At 35.8% G+C, this 20,375-nt stretch overlaps 1 long non-coding RNA gene across 1 annotated transcript; it reads right to left on the reverse strand.

Moving 5' to 3' along the window:
• Positions 1 to 2,246: 2,246 nt before the first annotated feature.
• On the reverse strand, positions 2,247 to 3,427 carry LOC127348633 (uncharacterized). Its single transcript, XR_007879857.1, has 3 exons — positions 3,282 to 3,427; positions 2,652 to 2,746; positions 2,247 to 2,567 (listed from the first exon to the last, which is right to left on the reverse strand). It is a non-coding gene; the product is annotated as an uncharacterized lncRNA (long non-coding RNA).
• Positions 3,428 to 20,375: the final 16,948 nt, after the last annotated feature.

The following is a 20,375-nucleotide window of genomic DNA, read 5'->3' on the forward strand; positions in this document are numbered from 1 at the left end:
TGTTTTAAACTTGTTTAAATCTTGGTCAAACCGCCTAGGATTTGACCAAGATTCAAATGGGCATACAAATTCAGAAAAAATCAAAAGAATGAAAAACCAATGCACATAGCATTATTATGTCATATATATAGTAAGCATTAAAGTTGATAAACAAGGTCTAGACATATTCAAACTAGACAACTCATGTATATATCTACCCCTAACCCTAAACTCTGTCTTATGAAGTCAATCATGAAGAGAAGTGGTTTTGGGTTTCAAACATGGAAATTTCAAGAACCTCCCAAAAGCTTTATTTCAGAGTGACTAAGAAGGATCCATGCTTACCTTTTCATTTTCATATTTTAAACTTGTTTAAATCTTTGTCAAACCTAGGATTTGACCAAAAGATTCAAATGGGCATAAAATTAAAAAAAACAGAAAAATGAAAAACAAAAGCATATAGTCTTATTATGTCATATAGTAAGCATTCAAGTTGATGAATTAACAAGGTTTGGACATATTCAAACCATACAAATCATGTATCTACCCCCTATCCCTAAACTCTGTCTTATGAAGTCAAGCTTGAAGAGAAGTGGTTTTGGGTTTCAAACATGGGAATTTCAAAATCCTCCCAAAAGCTTCATTTTAGAGTGACTAAGAAGGATCCATGCTTACCTTTGCATTTTATATTTTAAACTTGTTTAAATCATTATCAAACCTAGGATTTGACAAAGGTACAAATGGGTGGGCACAAAATTCAAAAAAATCATAAAAAATGAAAAACCAAATCACATAGTCTTCTTATATGTCATATCGTAAGCATTAAAGTTGATAAACAAGGTCTAGATATATCCAAACCACGTACACAAATCATGTATCTACCCCTGTCGATCTTATGAAGTCTACCATGAAGAGAAGTCGTTTTGGGTTTCAAACATGGAAATTTCAAGTACCTCCCAAAAGCTTTATTTTAGAGTGACTAAGAAGGATCCATGCTTACCTTTTCATTTTCATATTTTAAACTTGTTTAAATCTTTGTCAAACCTAGGATTTGACCAAAAGATTCAAATGGGCACAAAATTCAAAAAAAAACAGAAAAATGAAAAACCAAAGTACATAGTCTTCTTATGTCATATAGTAAGCATTCAAGTTGATGCATTAACAAGGTTTGGACATATTCAAACCATACAAATCATGTATCTACCCCCTAACCATAAGCTCTGTCTTATGAAGTCAAGCTTGAAGAGAAGTGGTTTGGGGTTTCAAACATGGAAATTTCAAAAACCTCCCAAAATCTTCACATTAGAGTGACTAATTAAGAGGGATACAAGCTTCCCTTTTCGTTTTCATGTTTTAAACTTGTTTAAATCTTTGTCAAACCTAGGATTTGACCAAGATTCTAATATATGGGCATAAAATTCAAAAAAATTTGAAAAACCAAAGCACCTAGTCTTCTTATGTCATATAGTTAGCATTAAAGTTGATGAACAAGGTTTAGACATATTCAAACCAGACAAATCATGTATCTAACCCCTAACCCTAAACTCTGTCTTATGAAATCAAGCATGAAGAGAAGTGGTTTTGGGTTTCAAACGTTTAAGCCAAAAGCCCCTTTTCAAATACTTCAAACTTATTCAAATTTGAAAGACATACAAGTTATAGCACACATAGTGCATACATGTTCACACATACTGCACTAGATGCTAACCCTATAGTTTGAGGCCATTGGATGAGGTCGAAAAAATTCTTGGATTAGAAATGGGGTTGTTCGAACCCCGTAGTTGGATTTTTTTGAACCTTGATCTGTAGTACTGGGCAAAACCCTAGTTTAACCTATTTAATTATAGATTCGTCGGTCGATTTTTGTACTCACCTTTTTATTATTACTATGCAGCACATGTGTGTTTGCCCGTCTAGCTAGTGAAACTCGGAGGAAGAGGGATCACTCGGAAGGACAGAAGAAGGGAGAGCCACTACTAGGAATTACCTTACCGCTGGCACACTGGATTGGCCTACCGCCGGCACATTGCTGTTCGCCGGTGATAACCTCGCCGGTGGTAAGGCCTTACCGCTGGCACCTTCCAATTCGCCGGCGGTAATGTGTCGTTATCCCCGTCGCCTTCCCATATTTGCCAGCGGTATTTGTTACCCCCGGCACATGCCAAAGACGCCAGCAATAGTGAGGTTTACCCCTGGCACATGCCATGTTCGCCGGCGCTTTGTGTGTACAGGATTAAAAAAAAAAGCTAGCCACCAGAACGTCCACCTTCACCATATAGTTGCTATTACATTAATTAAGCAATATTATAAGGGTGGGGCCAGCTAGAGCCACGTTTTACAGATACTCTGTTCAATTTTACAACGTTCCAAAATACGTCTGATTCAAGACAACATCTTCCCGTCCGGACGACCGCGTGCCACCGCTCCTCGGAGAGGGCGTCCGCCACCGCAGATCCCTTTTCGTCCGCCGCCGCTCCCTCACCGTCCGCCGCTCCCTCCGTCAACCGCTTCAGCTCTGCAGCCGTTAGGTCTTCGAACGCGAACACATCGACGCTGGCCGCAGCTGTTCTGCATCTTAGCTGGCACTCCTGGAAAAGGGAACCTAGCTTCAGCACATGAAACAAGGGATCGGCAATGAAGGAACACACAAAGGTCGAATAAGAGATGCTAACCTTCTTTAGGGATTCCTGAAGCAACTTCTGTCGGGAACAAGATCCTAAGGAATATCTGTTCCCTAAGTTGCTAGTTTATTTTCTTCAAGGTTCCTCTGCACCAATTAATTAGTTGGAGTATTTGAAATTTAGTTGAAAATAGAACTGCAGTCCAAACTCTAGACATAATCTGAAAGCCAAATGAACTTGTGATGCCAACCCTCCTCCAACTAATTAAAAGACAAGATAAATGATACTTAGAATGGGATTATAAATTGTAACTAGCAGCCTGATAGTTAATCCTTGGTTGAAATTTGGTTTCTCGGCATGCTTGGGCAGCTTAGGTGCCGCTTCAAGAACATAATGCCTAGGCACCTAGGTTAATTATGTGGTTAAAAAAGGAACAAGAGTTCTTTGTGTTCTACCTCCTTACATCGAGATACTCATAAAAGCTAGCCCTTAGCGGACATATAGAGTTTTCCAACCGGCAATGGGAACCATTTAAACAATTACCAATGTATAATAAGAATATGATAAACAATATAGCCACAAACCATATGATTATTCTTTAGTCGAGAAAAGAAAAGAAAAAAATCTTGGAGGTATATTATAATATCCACAAACAGACGGAGTCGTCCAGGGTGTACTCACAGAGCTTCTCCTTGGCGGTGCTCCTCTCCGTCGCCGTCACCGCCGCAGCCTCGCTGTCCATGACGACCACCCTCAGCTTCATGTCTCCCTTGATGGCAGACTGCAACCATGCGTCAAGTTATCTACTGTTAGTTTTACACAAGGCAATCCCGCACTTAGACATATGACACCAAAATAATTATAGACAACAATATAATCCACATTTATCCCAGTCCAGTGTGATGAATGATGAAGCGGTTTCTATGATCAGAGAATGAACCGCAGCTTCTACGTTCGATGAATGAACTCTCAAAATCAAAACTGCACGTAGTTCTAAACTAAGTGGAGCCACAACCTTGTGTGAACAACCAAATCAAATGCACGTAAATTCCTCACCTTAAGAATCGGGAACACACCGTCGCAGCAAGTATACGAATGGGAATCAAATTGCAGACCAGTAAATTTCTCACCTTCGTGTATGAGGGGACGAGAAATAGACATAGGACGAGAAATTCCTCACCTTTGGGCTGGAGGCGGATGCCGAGGCGGCCAGGATGGAGCAGAGGTGAGCGGCCAGGAAGAGCAGTTCCTCGATCTTGGAGCGGAGGCGAGGGCGAGGAAGAGCAGCACGCAGCGGCCCTGGAACGTGCGCGGCGTGGCCCTGCAGCGGCACACGGCGTCGCAGCTTGGGGCGAGGCACAGAAGCCCGTCGCGGCGGCCAGGCAGCAGCGGAACGAAGGCGGGTTCCCAACGCCGAGGCTGGCGAGCTTGATGCGGACGACGTGAAGGAGATCGAGCGAGGGCCAGCACCCGGCGGGTGGTCTTCGACGCTGGACCAGCAGCCGCTAGCTCCGCTAGGGTTTCGCGGAGGCACGGGGCGGCGCGGGTCTAGGGGAGCAGGGAAGCTGGTGCGGTAGAGGACTACGGCGTCGTGGCCGGCGAGGTCGTCGGGGAGGAGGCGGCGCCGGCGTGGGGACGGAGGGAGAAAGGGGATCGCGCTAGGAAAGGAGAGGACAATTGGGGGATTGACCGGAACGGGAGAAAAGGGGGTGGTATAGGGCAACTATCCCTGGCGAAAACAAATGGTAGACGCAGGCGGTAATTTTGGCCCAAAATAGCCCACAACAGCCTAAATTACCCCCGGCTCATGCAACTCCAATTCGCCGACGGTAATTATACTATCCCCGGCGTTTTCGAGTCCAATCGCCGGCGGTAATTATACTATCCCCGGCGTTTTCGAGTCCAATCGCCGGCGGTAATTGGAGGCCCGTTCGGGTGGTCTCGGCCCACCTTACCGCCGGCGTTTTCTATTCCATTTCACCGGCGGTAACTGCACTACCCTCGGCAACTTCGTTTCAATCTCGCCGGCGGTAGGGTTAGGCCCCCCTGGAAGGCCTTACCGCCGGCATCTTCAAATCATATTTGCCGGCGGTAACGAGTGCGGCTATAAGCCTTTTCCTAGTAGTGAGCATTATGGTGTCTCCCCTTTTTCGGGTGACGATGTTGACTATTGTGCAGGGTTTGTCAGTGAGCAGGAGGAGGTGCGAGCGAGGCCGAGAATGAGAGAGATTTGTTTTTTTTTGTGTGAGAGGGACAAACGAAGGATCCTGAAGGATCCAGAGACTTCCAATACGCATCCTGATGCGTCTTCTCTTGACAAAGAAGATGGCTGGGAGTTTGCGTACCTATTATTGCACGTGACTTGTGCTCACTGAAGTGTGGGACCTCACGCGTGGGCACCACACGTAAGTGACAGACCTGTTGGTGTAAAAACTCGGTTGATTATTATAGTGCATTAGAACAAACTTTCCTATGGATTCAAGGCTAGGAAATCCAAGTTAACTCATTTACATGACATTATTTTTTCCATGAAGCAAAGTTAACACATCTATCAATTGGTACATTTTGGAGTGACTAAGAAGGATCCAGGCTTACTTATTCGTTTTCACGTGTTAAACTTGTCTAAATCTTGGTCAAACCTAGGATTTGACCAACAAGATTCAAATGGGCAGAAAAATAAAATAAAAACAGAAAAATGAAAAACCAAATCACATAGTCTTCTTATGTCATATAGTAAGCATTAAAGTTGATAAACAAGGTCTAGACATATCAAACCATACAAATCATGTATCTATACCCCCTAACCCCTAAACTCTGTCTTATGAAGTCAAGCATGTGAAGATAAGTGGTTTTGGGTTTCAAACATGGAAATTTTAAAAACCTCCCAAAAGGTTCATTTTAGAGTGACTAAGAAGGATACATGCTTCCCTTTTCATTTTCATGTTTTAAACTTGTTTAAATCATTATCAAACCTAGGATTTGAAAAAGATTCAAATGGGCAGAAAATTAAAAAAATCATAAAAATGAAAAACCAAAGTACATAGTCTTCTTATGTCATATAGTAAGCATATTGAAGTTGATAAACAAGGTTTGGACATATTCAAACCATACAAATCATGTATCTAACCCCAACCCTAAACTCTGTCTTATGAAGTCAATCATGAAGAGAAGTGGTTTTGGGTTTCAAACATGGAAATTTCAAGAACCTCCCAAAAGCTTTATTTTAGAGTGACTAAGAAGGATCCATGCTTACCTTTTCATTTTCATATTTTAAACTTGTTTAAATCTTTGTCAAACCTAGGATTTGACCAAAAGATTCAAATGGGCATAAAATTCATAAAAAACAGAAGAATGAAAACCAAATCATATAGTCTTGGTATGTCATATAGCAAGCATTCAAGTTGATAAATTAACAAGGTTTGGACATATTGAAACCATACAAATCATGTATCTACCCCTAACCCTAAACTCGGTCGATCTTATGAAGTCTAGCATGAAGAGAAGTCGTTTTGGGTTTCAAACATGGAAATTTCAAGAACACATCCAAAAAGCTTCATTTTAGAGTGACTAAGAAGGATCCATGCTTACCTTTTCATTTCATGTTATAAACTTGTTTAAATCATGGTCAACCCTACGATTTGACAAAGATTCAAATGGGCAGAAAATTAAAAAAATCAGAAAAATGAAAAACCAAAGTACATAGTCTTCTTATGTCATATAGTAAGCATATTCAAGTTGATAAACAAGGTTTGGACATATTCAAATCATACAAATCATGTATCTAACCCCTAACCCTAAACTCTGTCTTATGAAGTCAAGCATGAAGAGAAGTGGTTTTGGGTTTCAAACATGGAAATTTCAAAAACCTCCCAAAAGCTTCATTTTAGAGTGACTAAGAAGGATCCATGCTTAGCTTTGCATTTCATATTTTAAACTTGTTTAAATCATTATCAAATCTAGGATTTGACCTAGATACAAATGGGTGGGCACAAAATTAAAAAAAAACAGAAAAATGAAAAACCAAATCACATAGTCTTCTTATGTCATATCGTAAGCATTCAAGTTGATAACAAGGTCTAGATATATCCAAACCATACAAATAATTATTCTAGCCCATGTCGATCTAATGAAGTCTAGCATGAAGAGAAGTCGTTTTGGGTTTCAAACATGGAAATTTCAAGAACATCCCAAAAGCTTCATTTTAGAGTGACTAAGAAGGATACAGACTTCCCTTTTCATTTTCATGTTTTAAACTTGTTTAAATCTTGGTCAAACCTCCTAGGATTTGACCAAGATTCAAATGGGCATACAAATTCAGAAAAAAATCAAAATAATGAAAAAACAATGTACATAGCATTCTTATGGCATATATATAGTAAGCATTAAAGTTGATAAACAAGGTCTAGACATATTCAAACCAGAAAACTCATGTATATATATCTACCCCTAACCCTAAACTCTGTCTTATGAAGTCAATCATGAAGAGAAGTGGTTTTGGGTTTGAAACATTGAAATTTCAAGAACCTCCCAAAAGCTTTATATATTTTAGAGTGACTAAGAAGGATCCATGCTTACCTTTTCATTTTCATATTTTAAACTTGTTTAAATCTTTGTCAACCCTAGGATTTGACCAAAAGATTCAAATGGGCATAAAATTCATAAAAAATCAGAATAATGAAAAACAAAAGCATATGGTCTTATTATGTCATATAGTAAGCATTCAAGTTGATAAATTAACAAGGTTTGGACATATTCAAACCATACAAATCATGTATCTACCCCCTAACCCTAAACTCTGTCTTATGAAGTCAAGCTTGAAGAGAAGTGGTTTTGGGTTTCAAACATGGAAATTTCAAAAACCTCCCAAAATCTTCATATTATAGTGACTAATTAAGAGGGATACCAGCTTCCCTTTTTGTTTTCATGTTTTAAACTTGTTTAAATCTTTGTCAAACCTTACATTTGACCAAGATTCTAATATATGGGCATAAGATTCAAAAAAAACAAAAAAATGAAAAACCAAAGCACATAGTCTTCTTATGTCATATAGTTAGCATTAAAGTTGATGAACAAGGTTTAGACATATTCAAAGCATACAAATCATGTATCTATACCCCCTAACCCTTAAACTCTGTCTTATGAAGTCAAGCATGTGAAGATAAGTGGTTTTGGGTTTCAAACATGGAAATTTCAAAAACCTCCCAAAAGCTTCATTTTAGAGTGACTAAGAAGGATACATGCTTCCTTTTTCATTTTCATGTTGTAAACTTGTTTAAATCATTATCAAATCTAGGATTTGAAAAAGATTCAAATGGGCAGAAAATTAAAAAAATCAGAAAAATGAAAAATCAAAGTACATAGTCTTCTTATGTCATATAGTAAGCATATTGAAGTTGATAAACAAGGTTTGGACATATTCAAACCATACAAATCATGTATCTAACCCCTAACCCTAAACTCTGTCTTATGAATTCAATCATGAAGAGAAGTGGTTTTGGGTTTCAAACATGGATATTTAAAAAACCCTCCCAAAAGCTTCATTTTAGAGTGACTAAGAAGGATCGATGCTCCCCTTTTCATTTTCATGTTTTAAACATGTTTAAATCATTATCAAACCTAGGATTTGACCAAGATACAAATGGGTGGGCACAAAATTCAAAAAAATAAAAAATGAAAAACCAAATCACATAGTCTTCTTATGTCATATCGTAAGCATTCACGTTGATAAACAAGCTCTAGATATACCCAAACCATACAAATCATGTGTATCTACCCCTGTCGATCTTATGAAGTCTAGCATGAAGAGAAGTCGTTTTGGGTTTCAAACATGGAAATTTCAAGAACATCCCAAAAGCTTCATTTTAGAGTGATAACTAAGAAGGATACAAACTTCCCTTTTCATTTTCATGTTTTAAACTTGTTTAAATCTTGGTCAAACCGCCTAGGATTTGACCAAGATTCAAATGGGCATACAAATTCAGAAAAAATCAAAAGAATGAAAAACCAATGCACATAGCATTCTTATGTCATATATATAGTAAGCATTAAAGTTGATAAACAAGGTCTAGACATATTCAAACTAGACAACTCATGTATATATCTACCCCTAACCCTAAACTCTGTCTTATGAAGTCAATCATGAAGAGAAGTGGCTTTGGGTTTCAAACATGGAAATTTCAAGAACCTCCCAAAATCTTTATTTTAGAGTGACTAAGAAGGATCCATTCTTACCTTTGCATTTCATATTTTAAACTTGTTTAAATCATTATCAAACCTAGGATTTGACAAAGGTACAAATGGGCAGAAAAATAAAAAAATTAGAAAAATGAAAAACCAAAGTACATAGTATTCTTATGTCATATAGTAAGCATATTGAAGTTGATAAACAAGGTTTGGACATATTCAAACCATACAAATCATGTATCTAACCCCTAACCCTAAACTCTGTCTTATGAAATCAAGCATGAAGAGAAGTGGTTTTGGGTTTCAAACGTTTAAGCCAAAAGCCCCTTTTTCAAATACTTCAAACTTATTCAAATTTGAAAGACATACAAGTTATAGCACACATAGTGCATACATTTTCACACATACTTCACTAGATAGATGCTAACCCTATAGTTTGAGGCCAATTGGAAGAGGTAGAAAAAATTCTTGGATTAGAATCGTGTTGTTCGAACCCCGTAGTTGGATTTTTTTGAACCTTGATCTGTAGTACTGGGCAAAACCCTAGTTTAACCTATTTAATTATAGATTCGTATATCGATTTTTCTACCTTTTTATTATTACTATGCAGCACATGTGTGTTTGCCCGTCTAGCTAGTGAAACTCGGAGGAAGAGGGATCACTCGGAAGGACAGAAGAAGGGAGAGCATTATGGTGTCTCCCCTTTTTCGGGTGACGGTGTTGACTATTGTACAGGGTTTGTCAGTGAGCAGGAGGAGGTGCGAGCGAGCGAGCGAGTCGAGCGAGGCCGAGAATGAGAGAGATTTGTTTTTTTGTGTGAGAGGGACAACCGAAGGATCCTAAAGGACCCAGAGACTTCCAATACGCATCCTGATGCGTCTTCTCTTGACAAAGAAGATGGCTGGGAGTTTGCGTACCTATTATTGCACGTGACTTGTGCTCACTGATGTGTGGGACCTCACGCGTGGGCACCACACGTAAGTGACAGACCTGTTGGTGTAAAAACTCGGTTGATTATTATAGTGCATTAGAACAAAGTTTCCTATGGATTCAAGGCTAGGAAATCCAAGTTAACTCATTTACATGACATTATTTTTTCCATGAAGCAAAGTTAACACATCTATCAATTGGTACATTTTGGAGTGACTAAGAAGGATCCATGCTTACTTATTCGTTTTCACGTGTTAAACTTGTCTAAATCTTGGTCAAACCTAGGATTTGACCAAAAGATTCAAATGGGCATAAAATTCAAAAAAAAATAGAAAAATGAAAAACAAAAGCATATAGTCTTATTATGTCATATAGCAAGCATTCAAGTTGATGAATTAACAAGGTTTGGACATATTCAAACCATACAAATCATGTATCTACCCCTTAACCCTAAACTCTGTCTTATGAAGTCAAGCATGTGAAGATAAGTGGTTTTGGGTTTCAAACATGGAAATTTCAAAAACCTGCCAAAAGCTTCATTTTAGAGTGACTAAGAAGGATACATGCTTCCCTTTTCATTTTCATGTTTTAAACTTGTTTAAATCTTGGTCAAACCACCTAGGATTTGACCAAGATTCAAATGGGCATACAAATTCAGGAAAAAATCAAAAACCAATGCACATAGCATTCTTATTCCATATATACAGTAAGCATTAAAGTTGATAAACAAGGTCTAGACATATTCTAACCAGACAACTCATGTATATATCTACCCCTAACCCTAAACTCTGTCTTATGAAGTCAATCATGAAGAGAAGTGGTTTTGGGTTTCAAACATGGAAATTTCAAGAACCTCCCAAAAGCTTTATTTTAGAGTGACTAAGAAGGATCCATGCTTACCTTTTCATTTTCATATTTTGAACTTGTTTAAATCTTTGTCAAACCTAGGATTGACCAAAAGATTCAAATGGGCATAAAATTCATAAAAAATCATAAAAATGAAAGACCAAAGCATATAGTCTTCGTATGTCATATAGCTAGCAAGCATTCAAGTTGATAAATTAACAAGGTTTGGACATATTGAAGCCATACAAATCATGTATCTACCCCTAACCCTAAACTCGGTCGATCTTATAAAGTCTAGCATGAAGAGAAGTCGTTTTGGGTTTCAAACATGGAAATTTCAAGGACACACATCCCAAAAGCTTCATTTTAGAGTGACTAAGAAGGATCCATGCTTACCTTTTCAATTCATGTTATAAACTTGTTTAAATCATGGTCAACCCTAGGATTTGACCAAGATTCAAATGGGCAGAAAAATAAAAAAATTAGAAAAATGAAAAACCAAAGTACATAGTCTTCTTATGTCATATAGTAAGCATATTGAAGTTGATAAACAAGGTTTGGACATATTCAAACCATACAAATCATTTATCTATACCCCCTAACCCCTAAACTCTGTCTTATGAAGTCAAGCATGTGAAGATAAGTTGTTTTGGGTTTCAAACATGGAAATTTCAAAAACCTCCCAAAAGCTTCATTTTAGAGTGACTAAGAAGGATACATGCTTCCCTTTTCATTTTCATGTTTTAAACTTGTTTAAATCATTATCAAACCTAGGATTTGAAAAAGATTCAAATGGGCAGAAAATTAAAAATATCAGAAAAATGAAAAACCAAAGTACATAGTCTTCTTATGTCATATAGTAAGCATATTGAAGTTGATAAACAAGGTTTGGACATATTCAAACCATACAAATCAGGTATCTAACCCCTAACCCTAAACTCTGTCTTATGAAGTCAAGCTTGAAGAGAAGTGGTTTTGGGTTTCAAACATGGGAATTTCAAAATCATCCCAAAAGCTTCATTTTAGAGTGACTAAGAAGGATCCATGCTTACCTTTGCATTTCATATTTTAAACTTGTTTAAATCATTATCAAACCTAGGATTTGACAAAGGTACAAATGGGTGGGCACAAAATTCAAAAAAATCATAAAAAATGAAAAACCAAATCACATAGTCTTCTTATATGTCATATCGTAAGCATTAAAGTTGATAAACAAGGTCTAGATATATCCAAACCACGTACACAAATCATGTATCTACCCCTGTCGATCTTATGAAGTCTAGCATGAAGAGAAGTCGTTTTGGGTTTCAAACATGGAAATTTCAAGAACATCCCAAAAGCTTCATTTTAGAGTGACTAATAAGGATACAAACTTCCCTTTTCATTTTCATGTTTTAAACTTGTTTAAATCTTGGTCAAACCGCCTAGGATTTGACCAAGATTCAAATGGGCATACAAATTTAGGAAAAAATCAAAAACCAATGCACATAGCATTCTTATGCCATATATACAGTAAGCATTAAAGTTGATAAACAAGGTCTAGACATATTCAAACCAGACAACTCATGTATATATCTACCCCTAACCCTAAACTCTATCTTATGAAGTCAATCATGAAGAGAAGTGGTTTTGGGTTTCAAACATGGAAATTTCAAGAACCTCCCAAAAGCTTTATTTTAGAGTGACTAAGAAGGATCCATGCTTACCTTTTCATTTTCATATTTTGAACTTGTTTAAATCTTTGTCAAACCTAGGATTGACCAAAAGATTCAAATGGGCATAAAATTCATAAAAAATCATAAAAATGAAAAACCAAAGCATATAGTCTTCGTATGTCATATAGCTAGCAAGCATTCAAGTTGATAAATTAACAAGGTTTGGACATATTGAAGCCATACAAATCATGTATCTACTCCTAACCCTAAACTCGGTCGATCTTATGAAGTCTAGCATGAAGAGAAGTCGTTTTGTGTTTCAAACATGGAAATTTCAAGGACACACATCCCAAAAGCTTCATTTTAGAGTGACTAAGAAGGATCCATGCTTACCTTTTCAATTCATGTTATAAACTTGTTTAAATCATGGTCAACCCTAGGATTTGACCAAGATTCAAATGGGCAGAAAAATAAAAAAATTAGAAAAATGAAAAACCAAAGTACATAGTCTTCTTATGTCATATAGTAAGCATATTGAAGTTGATAAACAAGGTTTGGACATATTCAAACCATACAAATCATGTATCTAACCCCTAACCCTAAACTCTGTCTTATGAAATCAATCATGAAGAGAAGTGGTTTTGGGTTTCAAACATGGAAATTTCAAGAACCTCCCAAAAGCTTTATTTTAGAGTGACTAAGAAGGATCCATGCTTACCTTTTCATTTTCATATTTTAAACTTGTTTAAATCTTTGTCAAACCTAGGATTTGACCAAAAGATTGAAATGGGCACAAAATTAAAAAAAAAACAGAAAAATGAAAAACCAAAGTACGTAGTCTTCTTATGTCATATAGTAAGCATTCAAGTTGATGCATTAACAAGGTTTGGACATGTTCAAACCATACAAATCATGTATCTACCCCCTAACCCTAAGCTCTGTCTTATGAAGTCAAGCTTGAAGAGAAGTGGTTTTGGGTTTCAAACATGGAAATTTCAAAAACCTCCCTAAATCTTCATATTAGAGTGACTAATTAAGAGGGATACAAGCTTCCCTTTTCGTTTTCATGTTTTAAACTTGTTTAAATCTTTGTCAAACCTAGGATTTGACCAAGATTCTAATATATGGGCATAAAATTCAAAAAAAATGAAAAACCAAAGCACATAGTCTTCTTATGTCATATAGTTAGCATTAAAGTTGATGAACAAGGTTTAGACATATTCAAACCAGACAAATCATGTATCTAACCCCTAACCCTAAACTCTATCTTATGAAATCAAGCATGAAGAGAAGTGGTTTTGGGTTTCAAACATGGAAATTTCAAGAACCTCCCAAAAGCTTTATTTTAGAGTGACTAAGAAGGATCCATGCTTACCTTTTCATTTTCATATTTTAAACTTGTTTAAATCTTTGTCAAACCTAGGATTTGACCAAAAGATTCAAATGGGCATAAAATTCATAAAAAATAGAAGAATGAAAACCAAATCATATAGTCTTCGTATGTCATATAGCAAGCATTCAAGTTGATAAATTAACAAGGTTTGGACATATTGAAACCATACAAATCATGTATCTACCCCTAACCCTAAACTCGGTCGATCTTATGAAGTCTAGCATGAAGAGAAGTCGTTTTGGGTTTCAAACATGGAAATTTCAAGAACACATCCAAAAAGCTTCATTTTAGAGTGACTAAGAAGGATCCATGCTTACCTTTTCATTTCATGTTATAAACTTGTTTAAATCATGGTCAACCCTACGATTTGACAAAGATTCAAATGGGCAGAAAATTAAAAAATCAGAAAAATGAAAAACCAAAGTATATAGTCTTCTTATGTCATATAGTAAGCATATTCAAGTTGATAAACAAGGTTTGGACATATTCAAATCATACAAATCATGTATCTAACCCCTAACCCTAAACTCTGTCTTATGAAGTCAAGCATGAAGAGAAGTGGTTTTGGGTTTCAAACATGGAAATTTCAAAAACCTCCCAAAAGCTTCATTTTAGAGTGACTAAGAAGGATCCATGCTTAGCTTTGCATTTCATATTTTAAACTTGTTTAAATCATTATCAAATCTAGGATTTGACCTAGATACAAATGGGTGGGCACAAAATTAAAAAAAACAGAAAAATGAAAAACCAAATCACATAGTCTTCTTATGTCATATCGTAAGCATTCAAGTTGATAACAAGGTCTAGATATATCCAAACCATACAAATAATTAATCTAGCCCATGTCGATCTAATGAAGTCTAGCATGAAGAGAAGTCGTTTTGGGTTTCAAACATGGAAATTTCAAGAACATCCCAAAAGCTTCATTTTAGAGTGACTAAGAAGGATACAGACTTCCCTTTTCATTTTCATGTTTTAAACTTGTTTAAATCTTGGTCAAACCTCCTAGGATTTGACCAAGATTCAAATGGGCATACAAATTCAGAAAAAAATCAAAATAATGAAAAAACAATGTACATAGCATTCTTATGGCATATATATAGTAAGCATTAAAGTTGATAAACAAGGTCTAGACATATTCAAACCAGAAAACTCATGTATATATATCTACCCCTAACCCTAAACTCTGTCTTATGAAGTCAATCATGAAGAGAAGTGGTTTTGGGTTAGAAACATTGAAATTTCAAGAACCTCCCAAAAGCTTTATATATTTTAGAGTGACTAAGAAGGATCCATGCTTACCTTTTCATTTTCATATTTTAAACTTGTTTAAATCTTTGTCAACCCTAGGATTTGACCAAAAGATTCAAATGGGCATAAAATTCATAAAAAATCAGAATAATGAAAAACAAAAGCATATGGTCTTATTATGTCATATAGTAAGCATTCAAGTTGATAAATTAACAAGGTTTGGACATATTCAAACCATACAAATCATGTATCTACCCCCTAACCCTAAACTCTGTCTTATGAAGTCAAGCTTGAAGAGAAGTGGTTTTGGGTTTCAAACATGGAAATTTCAAAAACCTCCCAAAATCTTCATATTATAGTGACTAATTAAGAGGGATACAAGCTTCCCTTTTTGTTTTCATGTTTTAAACTTGTTTAAATCTTTGTCAAACCTTAGATTTGACCAAGATTCTAATATATGGGCATAAGATTCAAAAAAAACAAAAAAATGAAAAACCAAAGCACATAGTCTTCTTATGTCATATAGTTAGCATTAAAGTTGATGAACAAGGTTTAGACATATTCAAAGCATACAAATCATGTATCTATACCCCCTAACCCTTAAACTCTGTCTTATGAAGTCAAGCATGTGAAGATAAGTGGTTTTGGGTTTCAAACATGGAAATTTCAAAAACCTCCCAAAAGCTTCATTTTAGAGTGACTAAGAAGGATACATGCTTCCTTTTTCATTTTCATGTTGTAAACTTGTTTAAATCATTATCAAATCTAGGATTTGAAAAAGATTCAAATGGGCAGAAAATTTAAAAAATCAGAAAAATGAAAAATCAAAGTACATAGTCTTCTTATGTCATATAGTAAGCATATTGAAGTTGATAAACAAGGTTTGGACATATTCAAACCATACAAATCATGTATCTAACCCCTAACCCTAAACTCTGTCTTATGAATTCAATCATGAAGAGAAGTGGTTTTGGGTTTCAAACATGGAAATTTAAAAAACCCTCCCAAAAGCTTCATTTTAAAGTGACTAAGAAGGATCGATGCTCCCCTTTTCATTTTCATGTTTTAAACATGTTTAAATCATTATCAAACCTAGGATTTGACCAAGATACAAATGGGTGGGCACAAAATCCAAAAAAAGAAAAAATGAAAAACCAAATCACATAGTCTTCTTATGTCATATCGTAAGCATTCACGTTGATAAACAAGCTCTAGATATACCCAAACCATACAAATCATGTGTATCTACCCCTGTCGATCTTATGAAGTCTAGCATGAAGAGAAGTCGTTTTGGGTTTCAAACATGGAAATTTCAAGAACATCCCAAAAGCTTCATTTTAGAGTGATAACTAAGAAGGATACAAACTTCCCTTTTCATTTTCATGTTTTAAACTTGTTTAAATCTTGGTCAAACCGCCTAGGATTTGACCAAGATTCAAATGGGCATACAAATTCAGAAAAAATCAAAAGAATGAAAAACCAATGCACATAGCATTCTTATGTCATATATATAGTAAGCATTAAAGTTGATAAACAAGGTCTAGACATATTCAAACTAGACAACTCATGTATATATCTACCCCTAACCCTAAACTCTGTCTTATGAAGTCAATCATGAAGAGAAGTGGTTTTGGGTTTCAAACATGGAAATTTCAAGAACCTCCCAAAATCTTTATTTTAGAGTGACTAAGAAGGATCCATTCTTACCTTTGCATTTCATATTTTAAACTTGTTTAAATCATTATCAAACCTAGGATTTGACAAAGGTACAAATGGGCAGAAAAATAAAAAAAATTAGAAAAATGAAAAACCAAAGTACATAGTATTCTTATGTCATATAGTAAGCATATTGAAGTTGATAAACAAGGTTTGGACATATTCAAACCATACAAATCATGTATCTAACCCCTAACCCTAAACTCTGTCTTATGAAATCAAGCATGAAGAGAAGTGGTTTTGGGTTTCAAACGTTTAAGCCAAAAGCCCCTTTTTCAAATACTTCAAACTTATTCAAATTTGAAAGACATACAAGTTATAGCACACATAGTGCATACATTTTCACACATACTGCACTAGATAGATGCTAACCCTATAGTTTGAGGCCAATTGGAAGAGGTAGAAAAAATTCTTGGATTAGAATCGTGTTGTTCGAACCCCGTAGTTGGATTTTTTTGAACCTTGATCTGTAGTACTGGGCAAAACCCTAGTTTAACCTATTTAATTATAGATTCGTATATCGATTTTTCTACCTTTTTATTATTACTATGCAGCACATGTGTGTTTGCCCGTCTAGCTAGTGAAACTCGGAGGAAGAGGGATCACTCGGAAGGACAGAAGAAGGGAGAGCATTATGGTGTCTCCCCTTTTTCGGGTGACGGTGTTGACTATTGTGCAGGGTTTGTCAGTGAGCAGGAGGAGGTGCGAGCGAGCGAGCGAGTCGAGCGAGGCCGAGAATGAGAGAGATTTGTTTTTTTGTGTGAGAGGGACAACCGAAGGATCCTAAAGGACCCAGAGACTTCCAATACGCATCCTGATGCGTCTTCTCTTGACAAAGAAGATGGCTGGGAGTTTGCGTACCTATTATTGCACGTGACTTGTGCTCAGCGATGTGTGGGACCTCACGCGTGGGCACCACACGTAAGTGACAGACCTGTTGGTGTAAAAACTCGGTTGATTATTATAGTGCATTAGAACAAAGTTTCCTATGGATTCAAGGCTAGGAAATCCAAGTTAACTCATTTACATGACATTATTTTTTCCATGAAGCAAAGTTAACACATCTATCAATTGGTACATTTTGGAGTGACTAAGAAGGATCCATGCTTACTTATTCGTTTTCACGTGTTAAACTTGTCTAAATCTTGGTCAAACCTAGGATTTGACCAAAAGATTCAAATGGGCATAAAATTCAAAAAAAAATAGAAAAATGAAAAACAAAAGCATATAGTCTTATTATGTCATATAGCAAGCATTCAAGTTGATGAATTAACAAGGTTTGGACATATTCAAACCATACAAATCATGTATCTACCCCTTAACCCTAAACTCTGTCTTATGAAGTCAAGCATGTGAAGATAAGTGGTTTTGGGTTTCAAACATGGAAATTTCAAAAACCTGCCAAAAGCTTCATTTTAGAGTGACTAAGAAGGATACATGCTTCCCTTTTCATTTTCATGTTTTAAACTTGTTTAAATCTTGGTCAAACCACCTAGGATTTGACCAAGATTCAAATGGGCATACAAATTCAGGAAAAAATCAAAAACCAATGCACATAGCATTCTTATTCCATATATACAGTAAGCATTAAAGTTGATAAACAAGGTCTAGACATATTCTAACCAGACAACTCATGTATATATCTACCCCTAACCCTAAACTCTGTCTTATGAAGTCAATCATGAAGAGAAGTGGTTTTGGGTTTCAAACATGGAAATTTCAAGAACCTCCCAAAAGCTTTATTTTAGAGTGACTAAGAAGGATCCATGCTTACCTTTTCATTTTCATATTTTGAACTTGTTTAAATCTTTGTCAAACCTAGGATTGACCAAAAGATTCAAATGGGCATAAAATTCATAAAAAATCATAAAAATGAAAGACCAAAGCATATAGTCTTCGTATGTCATATAGCTAGCAAGCATTCAAGTTGATAAATTAACAAGGTTTGGACATATTGAAGCCATACAAATCATGTATCTACCCCTAACCCTAAACTCGGTCGATCTTATAAAGTCTAGCATGAAGAGAAGTCGTTTTGGGTTTCAAACATGGAAATTTCAAGGACACACATCCCAAAAGCTTCGTTTTAGAGTGACTAAGAAGGATCCATGCTTACCTTTTCAATTCATGTTATAAACTTGTTTAAATCATGGTCAACCCTAGGATTTGACCAAGATTCAAATGGGCAGAAAAATAAAAAAATTAGAAAAATGAAAAACCAAAGTACATAGTCTTCTTATGTCATATAGTAAGCATATTGAAGTTGATAAACAAGGTTTGGACATATTCAAACCATACAAATCATGTATCTATACCCCCTAACCCCTAAACTCTGTCTTATGAAGTCAAGCATGTGAAGATAAGTTGTTTTGGGTTTCAAACATGGAAATTTCAAAAACCTCCCAAAAGCTTCATTTTAGAGTGACTAAGAAGGATACATGCTTCCCTTTTCATTTTCATGTTTTAAACTTGTTTAAATCATTATCAAACCTAGGATTTGAAAAAGATTCAAATGGGCGAGAAAATTAAAAATATCAGAAAAATGAAAAACCAAAGTACATAGTCTTCTTATGTCATATAGTAAGCATATTGAAGTTGATAAACAAGGTTTGGACATATTCAAACCATACAAATCAGGTATCTAACCCCTAACCCTAAACTCTGTCTTATGAAGTCAAGCTTGAAGAGAAGTGGTTTTGGGTTTCAAACATGGGAATTTCAAAATCATCCCAAAAGCTTCATTTTAGAGTGACTAAGAAGGATCCATGCTTACCTTTGCATTTCATATTTTAAACTTGTTTAAATCATTATCAAACCTAGGATTTGACAAAGGTACAAATGGGTGGGCACAAAATTCAAAAAAATCATAAAAAATGAAAAACCAAATCACATAGTCTTCTTATATGTCATATCGTAAGCATTAAAGTTGATAAACAAGGTCTAGATATATCCAAACCACGTACACAAATCATGTATCTACCCCTGTCGATCTTATGAAGTCTAGCATGAAGAGAAGTCGTTTTGGGTTTCAAACATGGAAATTTCAAGAACATCCCAAAAGCTTCATTTTAGAGTGACTAATAAGGATACAAACTTCCCTTTTCATTTTCATGTTTTAAACTTGTTTAAATCTTGGTCAAACCGCCTAGGATTTGACCAAGATTCAAATGGGCATACAAATTTAGGAAAAAATCAAAAACCAATGCACATAGCATTCTTATGCCATATATACAGTAAGCATTAAAGTTGATAAACAAGGTCTAGACATATTCAAACCAGACAACTCATGTATATATCTACCCCTAACCCTAAACTCTATCTTATGAAGTCAATCATGAAGAGAAGTGGTTTTGGGTTTCAAACATGGAAATTTCAAGAACCTCCCAAAAGCTTTATTTTAGAGTGACTAAGAAGGATCCATGCTTACCTTTTCATTTTCATATTTTGAACTTGTTTAAATCTTTGTCAAACCTAGGATTGACCAAAAGATTCAAATGGGCATAAAATTCATAAAAAATCATAAAAATGAAAAACCAAAGCATATAGTCTTCGTATGTCATATAGCTAGCAAGCATTCAAGTTGATAAATTAACAAGGTTTGGACATATTGAAGCCATACAAATCATGTATCTACTCCTAACCCTAAACTCGGTCGATCTTATGAAGTCTAGCATGAAGAGAAGTCGTTTTGTGTTTCAAACATGGAAATTTCAAGGACACACATCCCAAAAGCTTCATTTTAGAGTGACTAAGAAGGATCCATGCTTACCTTTTCAATTCATGTTATAAACTTGTTTAAAT

This window comes from Lolium perenne, chromosome 4, assembly GCF_019359855.2.
Source record: "Lolium perenne isolate Kyuss_39 chromosome 4, Kyuss_2.0, whole genome shotgun sequence".
Classification (NCBI taxonomy): domain Eukaryota; kingdom Viridiplantae; phylum Streptophyta; class Magnoliopsida; order Poales; family Poaceae; genus Lolium; species Lolium perenne.